The sequence below is a fragment of the Scyliorhinus torazame genome, chromosome 14 (genome assembly GCF_047496885.1).
Source record: "Scyliorhinus torazame isolate Kashiwa2021f chromosome 14, sScyTor2.1, whole genome shotgun sequence".
Taxonomy (NCBI): domain Eukaryota; kingdom Metazoa; phylum Chordata; class Chondrichthyes; order Carcharhiniformes; family Scyliorhinidae; genus Scyliorhinus; species Scyliorhinus torazame.
In genome coordinates, this window is record NC_092720.1 from 71,296,869 (window position 1) to 71,316,056 (window position 19,188).

General features: G+C 50.2%; 1 protein-coding gene across 1 annotated transcript in view; it reads right to left on the bottom strand.

Moving 5' to 3' along the window:
- LOC140389801 (ubiquitin carboxyl-terminal hydrolase 13-like) overlaps positions 1-19,188 on the bottom strand; it is a 196,822-nt gene that overhangs the window by 137,033 nt on the left and 40,601 nt on the right. The gene's annotated exons all lie outside the window — the stretch shown is intronic.

Genomic DNA, 19,188 nt, shown 5'->3' on the forward strand with positions numbered 1-19,188 from the left:
AAAAATAACAATGCAGGAATAAAATAAGGTAAGTTATCACATCAGCTTCTATGACCGAATGTATGTCATCTCTGACTGGCATCACAGCTGCTCGAGAGATGGAATAAAAGTTGAATGAAATAAACACTCATAACGCTGTAATTTCAATGTACATGACCATTAAAGATTGGCTACAGGTTTGTCTTTTTATGTACCTTTGGTGGCAAATCATATCAAAAGATAGTACCAGAAACCATGGCTCCTACCACTCGGATTTTAATTTGTAATCAAAAATCTGCACCGGTTCAATCTGTGCAATTCTTCCCTATTTTTAAATGGCAACAAATCCACAGGTGGAGTGAAAATTAGCATTTATTTCTGTCTGCAATGACTCACAAATATTAAGATTCAACATCTGCTGACCTATAATTAGGCACATGGTTTACAGAGTTAGTGTTTTTATGCCATTTTGGCAAATTATGATACACCTCAACTCAATACTGCCCCAGTCATGACTGTGGTCCTTAATTACTTCAAGATATAATGAAAACTGGAACTCCTGATAGAGGTCTACAAAATGAGAGGCATAGACAGAGTGGATAATCAGAGGCTTTTTCCCAGGGTAGAGGGGTCAAATACTAGGGGGCATATAAGGTGCGAGTGGTAAGGTTTAGAGGAGATGTACGAGGCAAGTTTTGTTCCTGTGCTGTACTTTTCTTTGTTCTTTATTCTTTTGTTCTTTTCATGTATCCTTTCCTTCTCATAGAATTTACAGTGCAGAAGGAGGCCATTCGGCCCATCAAGTCTGCACCAGTTCTTGGAAAGAGCACCCTACCTAAACCCACAGCTCCACCCTATCCTCATTACCCAGTAACCCCACCCACCAATAAGGGGAATTTTGAACACTAAGCTCAATTTAGCATGGCCAATCCACCTAACCAGCATATCTTTGGACTGTGGGAGGAAACCGGAGCACCCGGAGGAAACCCACACACACACACGGGGAGAACGTGCAGACTCCGCATAGACAGTGACCCAGCGGGGAATTGAACCTGGACCCTGGAGCTGTGAAGCAATTGTGTTAACCACAATGTTACCGTGCTGCCCCCACAATGAAACTTGAAAAGTGAGTAACAGAGGACTGAATGGGAGACTGGATTAGCACACTACTTCAACATTCGGCCCCTTGGATCAGAACCAGTCCAAGTTAAGGAAGGGTTTGGCAATGAGATGAGTCAACTGACCCGATTCTACTCCTGATTCACACAGTAGAAAACTGACATATAATTGCCAACCTACCAGCACTATCATGCTCCTATAGGGCAGCTCATTGAGAAGGCAGGAAATGCAGTGGACATGGTACTATTCAAAGGCAAGATACATTCATCAATACTGGTTTGTGAAAACCAATTTCCTGAGGTAGCAGAAATCATGGCTTCATTCAGGACCTAGCTTTGTTCCAAGGACGTTACTGCACTGCAGGAAGAATCTCAATGGTTTCACCAGGACTGATGAGGTAAGGCTCTCTTTCACAACATTCTTATTCTTTGCATTGTCCTGCACCACCGTACTTTGGGCACAGGACCATCAATCCTTCTCACTGTACTTCCAGTGTCCCTAATAAAATCACAAAGGGACAGTTTGGTGAACTTTCTTCTGCCTGACTTAACAATTACATTTCTTTTCAGCCACACTTGCTGAAGCATCTTCGCATCATATGCCATGATGGTTCGGACCTCCTCAAAACCCTTCAATAATCCCGTTCCCGCCAGATGGAAACTTGTAAATTGGCCTTCGACCATCGAGACCAAAACTATTTTGGTCATGATTATTCCTGCAGTCAATTTGTAACAAATCTAAATCTATACCAGGCATGGCCCTTTTATTATTGTGCCAGCACTGGATTTTGTTTACAGCACAATGCTCATTCGACTAAACAGCTGCCGTCTATTGTCAGACTCAGCCAACAAATACACTTTTTACTGTCATACGATGACGTACATATGTTTGAGTGGATGGTAATTAAGCCGAATTAGCCTGCTGATGATACACTGGAATCATGAGCCATCCCTTCTTCATTTCAAATGGAAGATCCTTTGCAACCCAGCCCCTCAATTTGAAATGGCAAGCAACAAACAGTTACTAAATGACAACATACTATTTTTATGAAAATGATGTGTTCATAAGAATGCTGGATCCATCAAAGGGAACATTACGATAGCAATCAAATATGAATTAGGAATCATCTGTGGAAATCTCCAAGGCTTAGAGATGACATGTCAGCCTGAGTTGAATATTTGTTTTTCTTTAAATATGTGTTACCAAATACGACACTTTTCCTACAAAATAATAACTTACATAAAAGTCTGAAGAACCATTGCAATAAACTTCTACTTTACACATTCTCCTATTCCAAAAACATGACCCAACTGAACTCTTATATTTTGATAACTGCTAATTTATGTCTGATGCAAACAACATGGATGAGATTTTGTGAAAGTTGAGGTTAGAACGCCTTCATTAAAAGTAAAAGTTTTCTACACAAACTTGTTCAATTTTTTAGAAAAGATATACTTCCATAAACTTACTGGAGCCTTGGAGGAACAGGCTTTTTTAGCGAAAGCTATTTGTTCCTCTATACACGTGGATATTTATTTCACACACTCTAAACCAAAATTATCAAAGCTTTGTTTATGTAGAGACCTTCTGCCTGTCATAATTCAAACTAAATATTTCCTGTCCTATCTCTGGTATCATACTTCTGATTGGGGTATTCTGTGTCATAGAGTAATGTATGGGGGAGGGTGAAAGCCTTCCCCCACCCAGAGTACAAAAATCTGCACAACCTACTCTAAATATAACAAACAGGATCTTGGAATAAGTTCAGGGAAGCAGAAGTCTCTTCACCAGAATTCCTTTTATTTATAAAACCAACAGCCGAACAACCAGGTGCATTCAGCTTGCTGTCTACACTGGGAGTGCAGTGGATCTGACACTCCCTATTATATGCAGAGAAAGGGATTCCCTGATTGGGCCACTAATCAGGGAACTCATATTCTAATTGGCGAATCTCAAAGGCCTGGCCTGAGTCATTACACCCATCCCCCCAAAGTCCTGGGATCTCCCGTGGTCCTCGTGGCTCACGGGTCTCCTGCTTTGTTTCTGTGCCGGTCCGGATCCTCCACTGTGGCCTCCGACGTATGGGGGTATAATGGCTAGGCACCGGTCTTTTCCGATGAGAGTGCCTGAGGGGCGGTTCGCCCCCTTCCTCCGGCCACAGGGGGACAGCCGCGCCGTCATCCATGGTGTCCATATCCGAGTGTTATGTCCTCACCAGTGGTGCCGGATGGGCGTGAATAGTTTTTCGGGGAGGACTCTACACAGTCCTCTGTTTGTTGGTCTGAGTCAGCTCTGGGGGAGGAAACAAATCTGAGGCCCGCACCTGTTCCAGGTGCTTTTTTACTACTCCCACACGTATCTCATATGGCACAGGTCCTGTCCTGGCCTTCACCGTTCCTGCTTCCCACATGGGACCATTGGCATAATTTCTGACCCCATACCTTTTCACCCGCGTTGAACTGCCTTTCTCGGCGAGTGTTGTCGAGGCCCCTGCATTGGGCCTCTCGGTATCGTTCAACTCTTCCGCCTAAATTTGGGAATAGTAGACTCAGCCTGGTTTGTAGTCGTCTGCCCATGAGAAACTCTGTTGGTGCTATTCTGTTGGGGCGTGTGATGTTGCCCTATAGTCGAATAGCCAGTGCGACACTTTAGTCTCTACTGATGCTGCTGACTGTTTTTTCAACCCGACTTTTAGGGTCTGGACGGCTCTCTCCGCCAACCCATTTGATGCCGGATGGTATGGTGCTGTCCTTATGTGCCGAATGCCATGTGACTTCATGAATTTTGTGAACTCTTGGCTGGGGAAAGCTGATCCATTATCTGAAACTAACACCTCCAGGATACCATGTGTTGCAAAGAGGTGCAAAGCTTTTTGATGGTTGCTGTTGTGTTTGCAGAGTTCATTTTGTAGACATCCAGCCATTTGGAATGGGCGTCTACTATCACAAAAAACATTGAACCCATAAACGGGCCTGCAAAATCAACATGAAGTCACGACCATGGTCTACCCGGCCATTCCCATGGGTGCAGCGGGGCTGCCGGTGGCACCTTCTGCCAATATTGCCATTCTTGACACCGACCTACCAATGCCGCTAAGTCTGTGTCCAGGCCCGGCCACCAGACATAGCTCCTGGCCAGCATCTTCATTTTTCAGACTCCGGGGTGCCCATGATGTAATTCAGCCAGTATGGCTCGACGGCCTTGACTTGGAACTATTATGGAGCTTCGCATAGCAGTATTCCGTCTTCCACAGTAATCTGCTCTCTTCTGCTCCAGAAGGGGTGGAATTCCACCTGGACCAGTCTTTTCATCTCCCCCGTTAGCACCATTTGTTTTATTTTTGCTAAAACCGGGTCCCTTTGTGTCTACAAACAAATGTTTTGTGCACCCACTGGAAGGGTGCCCAGGAAATGTAGTGTCATCACTTTTTCTTCTATTCTGGGTACCAATGGCGGGGTGTCCAGTAATGGCAGCCTGCTTAATGCATCGGCGTTTGCCACCCAGGTTCCCGGGTTTCTGGCCAATGCTCCAGTTGATAGTTGATATTGGTACGCTGGCAGTAGTAGGGCCCAGCGTTGGATCCGGGCCGAAGCTATTGGTGGCACCGCTTTAACTTCTTTCAGCAACCTTAGCAACAGCTTGCGGTCTGTGATTATTGTGAATTTCCGGCCATACAGGTACTGGTGAAATAAAACTTGGTGCCAGAACTGCCCCAACGCCATATGGAGACTCATCGTAAGTCAGCACCAACTCTTTCCTGGGGTCATAGTGTGCCAAGACATTTTCTGAGGAAATCTGTTGTTTACTCTTCTTGAAAGCACTGACTTGGTGGGCGGACCATTCCCAGGCTTGCCCATTTTTTAGTAATTGGTGTAGGGGTCCAGGATGGAAGCCCTGGTCTGTATGAACTTTCCGCAGTATGTCACCAGTCCTAAAAAAGATCTCAACTCCTGGATTGTGGTGGGGGTTGGGGCATCTTTAATCGCCCTCACCCGATCCTCCATAAGGGTGTAGCCCTGACTCATCCTCATACCCCAGATAAGTTACTTGAGGTGCTAGAAAAACACATTTCTCCCTCTTTAGGCACACGCCTACTGCTGAAAACCTCTTAAGGTTTCCCTCCAGGTTTTGCAAGTGTTCTGCCCTTGTTTTTCCTGTAATGAGTACACCGTCTAGGTAAATGGCGACCTGTGGTAACCTTGTAATATATTCTCATTGTCCTCTGGAATATCGCACAGCTGACGATACCCCGAAGGTAATCTTGTATACTGAAAAAGGCCCTTCAGGGTGTTTATCGTTGAGAATTTTGGCGAATCTTCACCCAGCTTCAGCTGTAGATATGCATGGCTCATATCCAGCTTTGAGAATAAGAGTCCTCCAGCCAGATTTGCAACAAATCCTCAATCGGGGAATTGGGTATTTGTCCAGTTGTGAGTAGCGATTAATCGTTTGTTTGAAATCGCCACAAAGGCGCCCGAGCTGTCCGGCTTAAGGATAGGCACCACGGGTGCCACCCATTCTGCAAACAGACCAGTTTTATTATTCCTTCCCACTCCATTCTTTTGATTTCCGCATCAACTTTCTGCCTTAACGCGAAGGGTGCCGGTCATGCCTTATAGAATTTTGGGACTGCCTCTGGATCCATGTGTTATGTCGCCTTTATTGTTCCAAGCCCTTCTCAGAAAACCTCTTGGTATCTGCTGGAAAACGTTTACCTAATCCAGCCAATTTCGTCCCAATAAGCTTCGTCCCGCATCTTTCACTACCATTAAAGGCAGCCGAACCAGTTGCTCTCCATAAGCCACATGTGTTGTGCCCAACACTCTCAGTGGTTCCCCTGTGTATGTCCTCAGTTTTGGCGAGGTCCTGGTTAGGGATGAAGATTGGAGTCCAGTACGAATTTTATTAAATACTCTTTCCTTTATCACTGATATGGCTGCTCCTGTGTCGACTTCCATTAATGTGGGACATCCATTCAACCTTATGGTTAATTTAATGGGTTTTGATTTATCCATCGCTACACAATTTAGTCGTTCCTCGTCGAAGGTAGGTGGGACTTCTAGTGTGTGGATTCTCCTGTACCCCGGCCTATGTATCCTTCTCCAAGATGTTGGTTTTGGGCCTCTATTTCTTCTCTCTGACTCCGATCTCTGGCAACAACTACAATATCATGCCGTGTGAAAAGCTGCAGGGTCTGCCATCTGTCTGGTCCTAATTTACCCTTGCTTGGAAGCGGTTCTGCGAGTGGGCCTGGGTTCCTTAGTATCCGAGTCGTTCCTGAGGGTGGCTGTGGGGTTGCCTATCCCCCAGCGGTAGTCCCTTAACACAGTTTCACTGGTGTGGGTGTCTACCTCCATCGAGTACCCTGTAACTCATGCGCTCCGCTTGCTGCTTTTTCTAAGGACAAAGCCAGCTGTAATGCTGGTTTGCAATCAAACGCGGCCTCTGCTGGCAGACAATTTTGTATTGCTGAATATTTATTCCGCACATCAACCAGTCTCGGAGCATCTTATTGAGCGTCAGGCCAAATTCGCAAGCCCCGGCTAATTGCCTTAATCTTGTTAAAAAGTTAGTGACTGACTCCCCAGTGACTCGGAATGCTGAGTAAAACCGGTACCTTCACAAGATCAGAGGTGGCTCAGGGTCATAGTACTCTTTTACTAAGTCCGCCAATTCCTGGAAAGTTTTCGTGTCCGGTGCCTCCGGAAAAGTGAGACTGCGCATAATGGCAAAAACTGTTGACTCACACACGGTCAGCAAAATGACCCGTTGCTTTTCATCCGGAACTATGTCATTTGCTCTAAAGAAGTACTTCATCCACTCTACATATTGGGCCCAGTCTTCCAGGGTCAAAAGAATCCAACTTCCCAAATAAAGGCATTTTGCCTGTCAGTGGCTTACCCTGAAGATGTGGCGGCTGCTAATGAGCAGGTTCCATCGGGTCGTTCCGTTTTCCTCGTCGCCACTGTAATAAGTCCACGGAGGCAGAAGTCCCGTCACCAGAATTCCTTTTATTTACAAAACCAACAGCCGAACTACCAGGTGCATTCAACTTGCTGTCTACACTGGGAGTGTAGAGGATCTGACACTCCTTGTTATATACATAGAAAGGGGTTTCTTTATTGGGCCACTAATCAGGGAACTCGTATTCTAATTGGCCAATCTCAAAGGCCTGGCCAAGTCATTACAGATCCCACTTCACCTCTTTGGCTGGAACAGTTCATCTTCAAAAAAGCCAAATCATATCTGGCTATGTTCTTGAAAATTTGAAATTGTATACTATTACAGAGTACATTTTGAGTACAGAGTGATCTTGTAAGCTTTTCTCCCACATAATTGTTTCTCTGATGTCTGTTAAGGGTTCTGAGCAGGTGCGGGCTTTGGCGGGTTTTTTCAGTCTGCAAGATGGTGACTTGTAAGCCAGACGTGCTTTTACTAGTGCTCCTGTTTTCATAGTTATTACTGTTACTATTTACTGTTCTGCTGAGCTACTGTTATTGTCAAACTTTGTTATTCATTTATATAAAGAAGTTCCTTCTTTTAAGCAAAGCATTCGACTATCTGCTTCGTGGTCTCAAGTTATCACATATACAAACTGCAAGATGAATCTAAGCGCTACAGCCAAGCACGAGAGCATGTCCTTGCATATACAGATACGGTGCCCATCTACTTAGAGACAAGAAGCTGCAGCTGAAGTTCCATGCTTCCAACAGGTACAAGGGATAAGGCTTGAATTCTTATTAGTTCTTACATTCACGAAGGTCAGGTGCCACTGCTGAGGCCAATATTCAATGTCGATCCCTAAAGGCCCTGAAGGAGCTAGTGGTGAGCCATTTACCTGAGCCAAGGAAATCTATATGGTGTGGGTGCCCATAAAGTGCTGTTAGGAAGGGGATTTCTGTACTTGCAAAGGGTCAGATTGGACTCATAATGTATTTTTCTCTCTCAGTTCTGCTGCCTGACCTGTTCAGTTTTTCCAGCACCTTCTATTTTTAGGTCAGATTTTCAGCACCACAGCCTTTTGCTTTTAGCTTGCCACACCATCAACATCCTGCGGGCTGTCATTGACCAGAAACTGAGCTTGACCAGCCATACAAATACTGTGACTACACAAGCAAGTCAAACGCTAGGGATTCTGTAGTGACTAACTCACCTCTGATTCCCGAATGCCTGCCCATATGCAGGAGCATACCAGGAGCATGATCAAATACTCCCCACTTGCCTGGATGAGTGAGGCTCCAACAACACTCAAGAAGCTCAATACCATCCAGGACAAAACAACGCACTTGATCAGCACCTCACCCACTTCCTTAAAACATTTACCCATTCTCCATGGTCACAGAGAGGAAGCAGTGTGTAAATTATACAAGGTGCATTGCAGCAACTTGCCAAGGTTCCTTCAACAGTACCTTCCACACCCACAATCTCCACCATCCAGAAGGGCAACGGCAGAAGAGCAAGCGCTATTCCTTCGCTGCCACTGTGCCAAAATCCTGGAACTCCCTTTCTAATAGCACTGTGTGATTACCTACATCAGATGGGCTACAGTAGAGCAAGAAGGCGGCTTACCCCCAATACTGGTCCCAGTGGCACTTAACGGTTTATTGCCCTCTAACTTGAGAAAGACCCACTTATCACGACTCGCTGCTTCCTGTTATGACCTCAACCTCCAGATTACTCAGTACTACAATGGATTTTTCCTCGTCACTTTCTAGGAAGAGCCAATTCAGGTCCGGCTGGTCTTCGTGGGGATGTCTGCTGCAATGCCTTCTGCATCGGCCATGACTGGCCTTACTTTGTGAAGAACTAAGAGGTTCATAACTTTAATCAGTCTGTACCTGGGGGCCTGGTGGTTGGTATCTCTGTGAAAGAAAGGAACTTACAGCTGAGTATATAAACTTCTGAAGGATGTATTTCTACTGCTTCTAACTAAAAGGTTGAAGATTGTTGCATGAAAAACAATGAGTGGTTCAAATGGAGGATCATCTCTTTTTTTCTAGGATCCCTATAAGTATGCCAACATCACCATTCAATAAGTATGTACTTTTATTGATGCCAAAAGGAATAACGCCAACATGATTTTTACATTGAGTCCACTGCTGCCACCATCTTCTGATATGTGTTGTTCTACCTTGGACTCTAGGCATGGGTCTTTGTCAATAGACAGACTGTAGACATACACTGGTATTTGCCTGTCTAATATTTGTTTATTAGTACTCCATCTAAACAGGTTACAGAGAAGGCATGTTGTTCCTAGGCATAATTCCAACCTCGCCTATAACACTTGACTGACTGATGTCAGCAGTACATCATTTTTAGATCTAACTATCTGTTAACGCTTTATACTACAAAAATTTCAAAACCTGACTTCCGGTGGCAGCTATGAGGGAGTAAGTAGCACATTTGGTGGCTTTCGATCCAGTCGGACTTTTGGACCTTTTCCCCCGACTTTTTTGTACTTTTGAGCGCTGGATCTGAAGGCATAGGCACTCAGGCACTGACTCCAGACACAGGTGTATGGAATTAAGGAGCAGAAAGAATCGCAAACAGTTGAAGAAGTGGGCAAACGAGGGCAGTGTGGAAGCTGCTGCTGAGGACAATATGGCCGATGTCCGGACCCCGGTGCAGACAGCCCAGCCAACAACGGAGCATTTGCTGAAGGTCATCCAGGAAGGCTTCACCGCGCTGAAACGGGACAGTTTAGACCCGATTCAGAAATCAATCGAGCGCCTGGAGCACAGGCTGGATGCCCAGGATCGGACGATCCAGAAGCTGGAAAAGGCGCTGGAGGAGCATGAGGATCACCAAACGGTGGTGGAGGTGGAGATGGAGAGGCTGAAAGACCAACAAAAAAGGCTCCTGGAGAGGTGGAGGACCTGGAAAATAGGTTCCGTCGGCAGAATTTGAGAATCGTTGGTCTCCGGAGGGCGCTGAGGGCGAGGATGCCGCGGCGTATGTGGCAGACATGTTCCAGAAGCTGTTGGGGGATGATGTCTTCCCTCGCCCGTTGGAGGTGGACAGGGCGCACAGAGTGCTTGCAAGGCCCCCCCCCCACCCCCACTAGCGATGGTGGTCAGGTTCCACAGGGTCCTGGACAAGGAGCGGGTGCTACAGTGGGCCACGCACACGCGGAGCTGCCATTGGAACAATAGTGTCCTGTGCATATACCAGGACCTGAGCGTGGAGGTGGCCAGGAGGAGGGCAGGCTACAGGCAAGTCAAAGAGATTCTGTTTAAGAAGCAGGTGAAGTGTGGGCTGCTGTACCCGGCGCGCCTTTGGGTCACGCACGAAGGGAGGACTTTTTGGACTCAAGTTAAAAAGTTACTAAGCGATGTTTACACGTTTTTCTTGTGTTGTGTTGTTTTTTTTCTCTTCTGTACTCGAGTTTTCACTGGAAAAAGAGGGTAGTTACGGTTTTTGGTGCTGGGGGCTTTTTGTGTTCTGATCAGGGTGGTTGGAAGTGCCTATTATTTATTTTGTTTTATTCGATTTGCATTAGCGGCGGGGCTTTCTTTGTTCCTTGGGTTTTTTTTCCTTCAGAGCATTTGCTCGAGGATGGCTGGTTTGGCGAAGTGGTGTTGATGGGCGGGGGGGGGATGGGTCAGAGGGAACAATAGGTGGGAGACCTGTTGGCGCCGGAGTCGAGAGTCATCAGGCTAGCTGGGTGAGCTGGTCTACGGAAGCCAGGTGGGGGGGCGTGTATATAGCTAGTTTATGGCAGGGGTTAGGTTACAGGGTGTTGTTGCTAGGGGGGGGGGGAAAGGGGGGTAGTTGATCTGCTGACAAGGGAGGGATTTGGGTTTGGTAACATGGAGGAGGTCGGAGGTGGGGGCTGCCAGGAGGCGGGCCAGGGGAAGCGCGACACGGGGCTAGGGGCGGCTCCAAGAAAGGAGATGGCTGATCGGCAAGGGGGGGGGGTGGCACGGTGCCCCTCAACCAGGCTGATCACCTGGAACGTTAGAAGGTTAAACGGGCCGGTAAAAAGGGCACGTGTGTTCGCACATCTGAGGCCGCTGAAGGCGGACGTAATAATGCTTCAGGAGACTCATCTGAAGGTAGCTGACCAGGTCAGATTAAGGAAGGGCTGGATTAGCCAGTTCTTCCATTCGGGGCTGGACACTAAAACCAGGGGGGGTCGCGATTTTGGTTAACAAACGGGTGCAATTCGAGGTGGGTAGTACAATCTCAAATGGGGAGGCAGATTTGTCATGGTGAGTGCTAAGCTCGAGGGGATGAGGGTAGTTTTGGTCAATGTATATGCCCCAAATTGGGACGATGTGGATTTTATTAAGAGACTGCTGGGGAAGATACCTGACCTGGACTCACACAGGCTGATTATGGGAGGTGATTTTAACACAGTCCTTGACCTCGCCTAGACCGGTCATGTTCAAAAACGGGTAAGGTGCAGGCAATGGCAAAAGAACTGAGGGGGTTTATGGAGCAAATGGGGGGGCTGATCCATGGAGGGCTAGTCGGCCGACGGGGAAGGAGTTTTCGTTCTATTCACATGTTCATAAGATGTATTCCCGAATTGATTTTTTAATCATGAGCAGGGATTTGCTGGCGGGGGTGACAGACGTAGAATATTCGGCGATCACTATTTTGGACCATGCCCCGCACTGGGTTGATCTGCAGGTCTGTAAGGAAAGTTATCAGCACCCTCAATGGAGGCTAGAGGTTGGTCTGTTGGTGGACGAGGCGGTGTGTGACAGGGTGAGGAAATGTATGCAAAACTACCTGCAGGTCAATGACACAGGGGAAGTCTCAGCTGCGGTGCTCTGGGAGACGCTGAAGGCAGTGGTGAGAGGGGAGCTGATCTCGATTCGAGCACATAGGGACAGGACAGACAGGGCAGAAACGGACCGACTGGTAAAGGAGATCTTACAGGTAGACAGGAGATAAGCGGAGACCCCGAGGGCAGAGCTATTAAGGGAATAATGATGGCTACAGGCGGAGTTTGGGGTGTTGTCCACATGTAAGGCGGTGGAGCAGATTAGGAAGGCAAGGGGCGCGATCTACGAGCATGGGGAGAAAGCCAGTAGAATGTTGGCAAAGCAACTGAGGAAAAGGGAGGCGGCCGGGGAAATAGGGAAGGTAATCGACAGGGACGGGGGGGGGAAACTTGGTAGGAGATCCGGCAGGGCTCAACAAGGTGTTCTGGGACTTCTATAGTCAGCTTTACACCTCGGAACCCCCTGCGGGGCCGGAGGGGATGATGCGCTTTCTGGATGGACTGACCTTCCCAAAAGTGGGTAGGGGGTTGGTGGACGGGCTGGGGGCCCCGATTAGGACCAAAGAAATATTGGGGGCTTGAGGGCCATGCAATCAGGTAAAGCCCCGGGGCCGGATGGGTATCCAGTGGAGTTTTATAAAAGGTTCTCTGAGATAGTGGGGCTGGTGCCGGTTAGGGTTTTTAACGAGGCAAGAGACAGAGGGGTTTTACCCCCCGACGATGTCACAGGCCACCATCGCCCTGATACTGAAACGGGACAAAGACCCGGAGGCATGTGGGTCCAATAGGCCGATCTCTCTGCTCAATGTAGATGCTAAAATACTCGCCAAGCGCTTGGTGGCTAGGATTGAGGACTGTGTGCCGGACGTTATTATGGAAGACCAAACCGTGTTCGTCAAGGGCAGGCAGCTGGTGGCCAACCTAAGAAGGCTGCTGAATGTGATCATGATGCCCCCGGAGAGCAGGGAGGCAGAGGTAGTTGTGGCAATGGATGCCGAGAAGGCTTTCGACCGGGTTGAGTGGGACTATCTATGGGAGGTGCTGGGACGAATTGGGTTCGGGGAGGGCTTTATCGACTGGGTCAGACTGCTGTACCAGGCTCCGGAGGCGAGTGTGAGGATGAATAGGATGATATCTGACTATTTCAGACTGTACCGAGGGATGAGGCAGGGGTGTCCCCTCTCCCCACTGCTGTTTGCGTCAGCATAGAGCCGCTGGCAATTGCCCGGAGAGCTTCTCGGGGTTGGAAGGGGCTGGTACGGGGGGGGGGGGGGGGGGGGGGGGGGGGGGGGGGGGGGGGGGGGGGGGGGGGGTTGTTGTATGCCAACGGCCTGCTCTTATACATCACGAATCCAGTGGCGGGGATGGATGAAATCATGGGAATCCTGAGGGAATTTTGCCCGTTCTCAGGGAATAAACTGAACATGGCAAAAGTGAGTGCTTGTAGTCCAGGGGAGGGGCCAGGAGGGTCGGCTGAGGGGGATGCCGTTTAGGTGAGGAGGGGACAGTTTTAGATACTTAGGGATACAGGTGGCGCGGGGCCGTCTGCACAAGTTGAACTTATCTCGGTTGGTGGGGCAAATGAGGGTTGAGTTCCGGAGGTGGGATGCGCTCCCACTGACGCTAGCGGGGAGAGTGCAGACAGTTAAAATGACGATCCTCCCGAAATTCCTGTTCGTATTCCAGTGTCTCCCCATTTTCATTCCACGGTCTTTTTTCAAGAAGGTCAATAAAATGATTATGGGATTTGTGTGGGCGGGAAAGTCCCCGTGGGTGAAGAGATTGATGCTCGAGAGGAACCGAGGGCGCTAGAGGAGAAATTTTGGCTGGCGAGAGGGAATGATTTCAGGTTCATGCACAATCAATAACCACTAAAGCGAGGTTGTAGTCCAACTGAAGGCTTTAATAAGCTAGATGTTTCCCCCAGCAGCTCAGGTACAGAATGAAAGCTGTTGGGGCGGCACGGGCTCTTATACCCCGCCTTGCAGGGCGGATCTACCATACAGCTTGACCAATAGGAAACATACAATATCTACCAATGGTGTTCCAGCATTACCAGGTACCGTAATACCTCTACACAGACTACCACATTCACCCCCTGTTAAAAAAGACTCCGGCGGGGGTGGTGGCCTGATATTACAACATGATAACGTGGTAGAGATTATAGTTATGGAGGTACCGTAATACCTCCGTACAGCGTTTTGTAACTATTTACAATTCTATTTACTTTTTACAATTTATGATTCATAATTAACTATACACTTTAAAATGAAACAATCTGTCGGACAGGGGCCCTGGTCGTCCTCTGTGATCGTCGCAGCTTCGGTGCTGACTCCGGTAGAGGCTCGGGCGTCTGTGACTCCGGGAGCGTGGCCTGGATCTCTGTGGCAGCTTCGGCACCCCTAGACGGCGCTGGTGGGGAAAACGGTTGACCTGGGAAGGGAGCATCTGCGGGGTGCGTCGGTGAGTGGGGGGGCCAAGACGGGGCTGGCGGAAGGACCTATCCTCCTGTAAGGTGCACTGGTGGGAGGGAGGGTGGGACTGATGGCTGGGGTGTGCGTGGGGCTCCGGAGCGGGCACCAGCTCTCGTAGGGAGACCGTATCTTGTCAGCCATCGGGGTACGCCACGTAGACGTACTGGGGGTTAGTGTGGAGAAGATGGACCCTCTCGACCAACGGGTCCGACTTGTGCGCCCGCACGTGTTTTCGGAGCAGGATGGGTCCGGGAGTTGCCAGCCAGGTCGGGAGCGAGGTCCCAGAGGAGGACTTCCTGGGGAAGACAAGGAGACGTTCATGAGGTGTTTGGTTGGTTGTGGTACAAAACAGTGACCGGATGGAGTGGAGGGCATCCGGGAGGACTTCCTGCCAGCGGGAGACTGGGAGATTCCTGGACCAGTAGGGCCAGTAGGACGGTCTTCCAGACCGTTGCGTTCTCCCTCTCTACCTGTCCGTTACCCCGGGGGTTGTAACTGGTCGTCCTGCTCGAGGCGATGCCCTTGCTGAGCAGGAATTGACGCAGCTCGTCGCTCATAAAGGAGGACCCCCTATCACTATGTATGTAAGCAGGGAACCTGAACAGTGCAAAGATGTTATGGAGGGCCTTGATGACGGTGGTTGCGGTCATGTCGGGGCAGGGGATGGCGAATGGGAACCGGGAGTACTCGTCAATCACGTTCAGGAAGTACGTGTTGCAGTCGGTGGAGCGGAGGGGGCCTTTGAAGTCCATGCTGAGGCGTTCAAAGGGACGGGAAGCCTTTATCAGGTGCGGTTTCTCTGGCCGGTAGAAGTGCGGTTTGCACTCCGCGCAGATTTGGCAGTCCCTGGTGGCTATTCTGACCTCCTCGATGGAGTAGGGCAGGTCGAGGGTCTTGATAAAGTGGAAAAAGTGACCCACGGGTGGCAGAGGTCCTAGTGGAGGGCTCAGAGGCAGTCCACTTGTGCGTTGACACATGTGCCGCGGGACAGGGTATCAGGAGGCTCGTTTAGCTTCCCGGGACGATACAAGATCTCGTAGTTGTAGGTGGAGAGTTCGATCCTCCACCGCAAGCTCTTATTGTTTTTTTTTAATCTTGCCCCGCTGTGCATTATCGAACATGAAAGCAACCGACCGTTGGTCAGTGAGGAGAGTGAACCTCCTGCCGGCCAGGTAATGCCTCCAATGACGCACAGCTTCAACTATGGCCTGGGCCTCCTTTTTGACTGAGGAGTGGCGGATTTTGGAAGCATGGAGGGTACGTGAGAAGAAGGCCACGGGTCTTGTCCGCACAGTTGGGGACCCACTAGTAAGAGAAAAACCCTAAGCAGCACTTCAGGACCTTGGAGCAGTGAGGGAGGGGGAACTCCATAAGGGGACGCATGCGTTCAGGGTCAGGGCCTATAACTCCATTTCGCACTACGTAGCCGAGGATGGCTAGGCAGTTGGTGCTAAACACGCATTTATCCTTGTTGTATGTAAGGTTAAAGATCTTTGCGATCTGGAGGAATTTTCGGAGGTTGGTGTCGTGGTCCTGCTGGTCGCAGATGGTGGCATTATCCAGATACGGGAATGTTGCCCGTATACCGTACCGGTCAACCATTTGGTCCATCTTGCGCTGGAAGACCGAGACCCCGTTGGTGACACCGAAGGGAACCCTTAAAAAGTGGTAGAGCCGCCCATCTACCTCGAAGGCAGTGTATTTGCGGTCACTAGGGCGGATGAGGAGCTGGTGGCAGGCGGACTTAAGATCCATCGTGCAGAAGACCTTGTAATGCGTGATCCTGTTTACCAGGTCGGATATGCGGGGGAGAGGGTACGCGTCCAGCTGCGTAAACCTGTTGATGGTCTGACTGTAGTCAATGACCATCCTATGCTTCTCCCCGGTCTTTACCACCACTACTTGAGCTCTCCAGGGACTGTTGCTAGCTTCAATGACTCCTTCCCTCAGTAGCCTTTGGACCTCTGACTGAATAAAGATCTGATCCTGGGCACTGTACCGTCTGCTCCTATTGGCAACGGGTTTGCAATCCGGGGTGAGGTTCGCAAACAGGGAAGGCGGATCGACCTTGAGGGTCGCGAGGCCGCAGACAGTGCGGGGGGGTATAGGGCCGTTGAATTTGAAAGTTAGACTTTGGAGATTACACTGGAAGTCTAAACCTAGGAGTGTGGCCGCGCAGAGGTGGGGAAGGACATAGAGCCGGTAATTTTTAAAGTCCCTTCCCTGGGCAGAGAGGTTTGCCACACAAAACCCCTTTATCTCTACTGAGTGGGAACCGGAGGCCAGGGAGATTTTTTGATTAACGGGGTGGACGAGGAGAGAACAGCGCCTTACCGTATCAGGATGTATGAAGCTCTCCGTGCTCCCAGAGTCGATTAAGCAGGACGTCTCGTGCCCGTTGATTAGTACTGTTGCTGTAGCAGTTGAGAGTGTTCAAGGCCGGGAATGATCCAGGGTCACCGAGGCTAATCTCAGCAGCTGAGTGTTCTCTTCGGGCGGTGTGCGTTCAGCCGAGCTGGGGTCCTGGGAGACCATCCAAGATGGCGGCTCCCATTGGTCGCACATGGCTGGGTGTGCACAAAATGGCGGCGCCCGTCCATCAAACGTGGCGTCCGCGGGACAAGATGGCGGCGCCCAGGGGCCGCACGAGGCCCTGGAGTAGGAAGATGGCGGAGCCCGCTGGCCGCACGGGGACCATGGAGAGGTTTGTGGTAGCGGTCCGCATTCGCCGCCGGAGACCGCGGCAACCACACGGGCCTGGCGTACCACCACGAAGTGGCCCTTTTCACCGCATCCCTTGCAGGTGGATGCGTGGGCTGGGCACCGCTGCCGGGGGTGCTTGGCCTGCCCGCAAAAGTAGCAGCGGGGCCCCCTGGCGTTGCCAGGCCGCTTTGCAGCACAAGCTTTTCAGGAATGGGAGATGTCTCGGGGTCAGCTGCGGAGGGGTTCTATGCTGCCCAGGGGGCTGCCGCGCGGTCGGGGACCTGCAAGGGCCCGTGCCTCCTTGAGGCCTAGGGTGTCTTTTCCCAGCAATCGCTGGCGAATTTGGGAGGATAGCATACCTGCCACGAAAGCGTCCCGGATCAAGACTCATATGAGGTCGCTCGCCGAAACCTGCGGGCAGCTGCAGTTTCTCCCCATCACCAGGAGCGCATGGTAGAATTCTTCCAGCGATTCCCCAGGGATTTGTCGCCTCGTTGCTAGCAGATGTCGGGCGTAGACCTGGTTTACCGGGCGAATATAATGGCCCTTTAGCAGCTCTATTGCTGCATTGAAGTCTTCCGCGTCTTCGATGAGGGTGTCAATTTCCGGGCTCACCCTCGAGTGCAGGACTTGCATTTTCTGTTCTCCCGTGGGTGTGTTTTTGGCCGCTCCAAGATATCCTTTAAAACACGCCAGCCAATGTTTGAGGATTGCCGCTGAGTTCGCCGCGTGGGGACTGAGTTGCAGACACTCCGGCTTGATTCGAGCTCCATCCTTTTAAATCTAGCTTATTAAATTGATGCACGATCAATGACCACTAAAGCGAGGTTGTAGTCCAACTGAAGGCTTTAATAAACTAGATGTTTCCCCCAGCAGCTCAGGTACAGAATGAAGGCTGCTGGGATGGCACAGGCTCTTATACCCCGCCTTGCAGGGCGGAGCTACCATACAGCTTGACCAATAGGAAACATGCAATATCTACCAATGGTGTTCCAGCATTACCAGGTACCGTAATACCTCTACACAGACTACCACACAGGTACTTGCAGGTGCGGGACTTTCTACGCAGACAGATTCCATCCTTTAGGGGCCACTTAGGAGGATGCAGGGCAGGGTAGTGTCCAGTGGATGGGTGGGTGAGGGGAGGGTCTCAGATATATACAAAGAACTTATGGGGGCAGAGTCGTCGCAGGCCGAGAAGCTGAAGCTTAAGTGGGAACAGGAGCTCGGAGGTGAGATAGAAGAGGGCTTATAGGCGGAGGCGTTGAGCAGGGTGTGGTAGTATGCATTAGGGGTCATGTGGGGCTGTGAAGCCGTGATGTCATTGGCTGACAGATCCCGGGTCCTGGTTGGCTGTTGACCTCTAGCTCCGCCCTGAAGGCGGAGTATAAGAACCAGGAGTTCTCCCCCGCAGGCCAGTCTGTTACTGAACTGCGGGGAACAAGTCACGCTTAATAAAGCCTCATCGACTTCACCTCTATTCGTCTCTCGGGAGTCTTTGTGCGCTACAATTTATTAAGCGTGCTTAAAGGACTATGGAGCTCAGGATCATCCCGGATGCCTGAGGATCAGCCCCCACGCAGTGAACTCAGCAGCAGTTTTTAAACACTGGCAGACTTGTTTCGAAGCATACCTCCGAACGGCCCCCGGCCGGGTCACAGAAGACCAGAAACTACAGGTCCTGCACTCGAGGGTAAGCCCGGAAATTTACCCTCTCATAGAAGACGCAGAGGATTTCCAGACGGCATTCGCAGCACTAAGGAGCATCTATGTTCGCCCAGTGGACCAGATCTACGCACGCTACCAACTCGCAATGAGACGGCAAAGTCCCAGAGAATCACTGGACGAATTCTACGCCGCGCTGCTAATTTTGGGACGGGCCTGCAGCTGCCCGCCGGTAAACGCGATTGAACACATGGACATGTTGATGCGCGATGCTTTTGTCGCAGGTATGAACTCTCCCCAAATCCACCAAAGACTTTTGGAAAAAGAGTCGCTGGGACTCTCAGAGGCACGGGCCCTTGCAGCCTCCCTGGATGTAGCCGCGCGAAACGCCCGCGCGTACGGCCCAGACCGCGCGGCAGCCCCTTGGGCTCCGTGGACCCCCGTCGCGACAAACCCCCCCCCCCACCCCACAGGCTTGCGCGGTTCAGACTCCAAGTCGTCCCGGGGGGGCCCGCT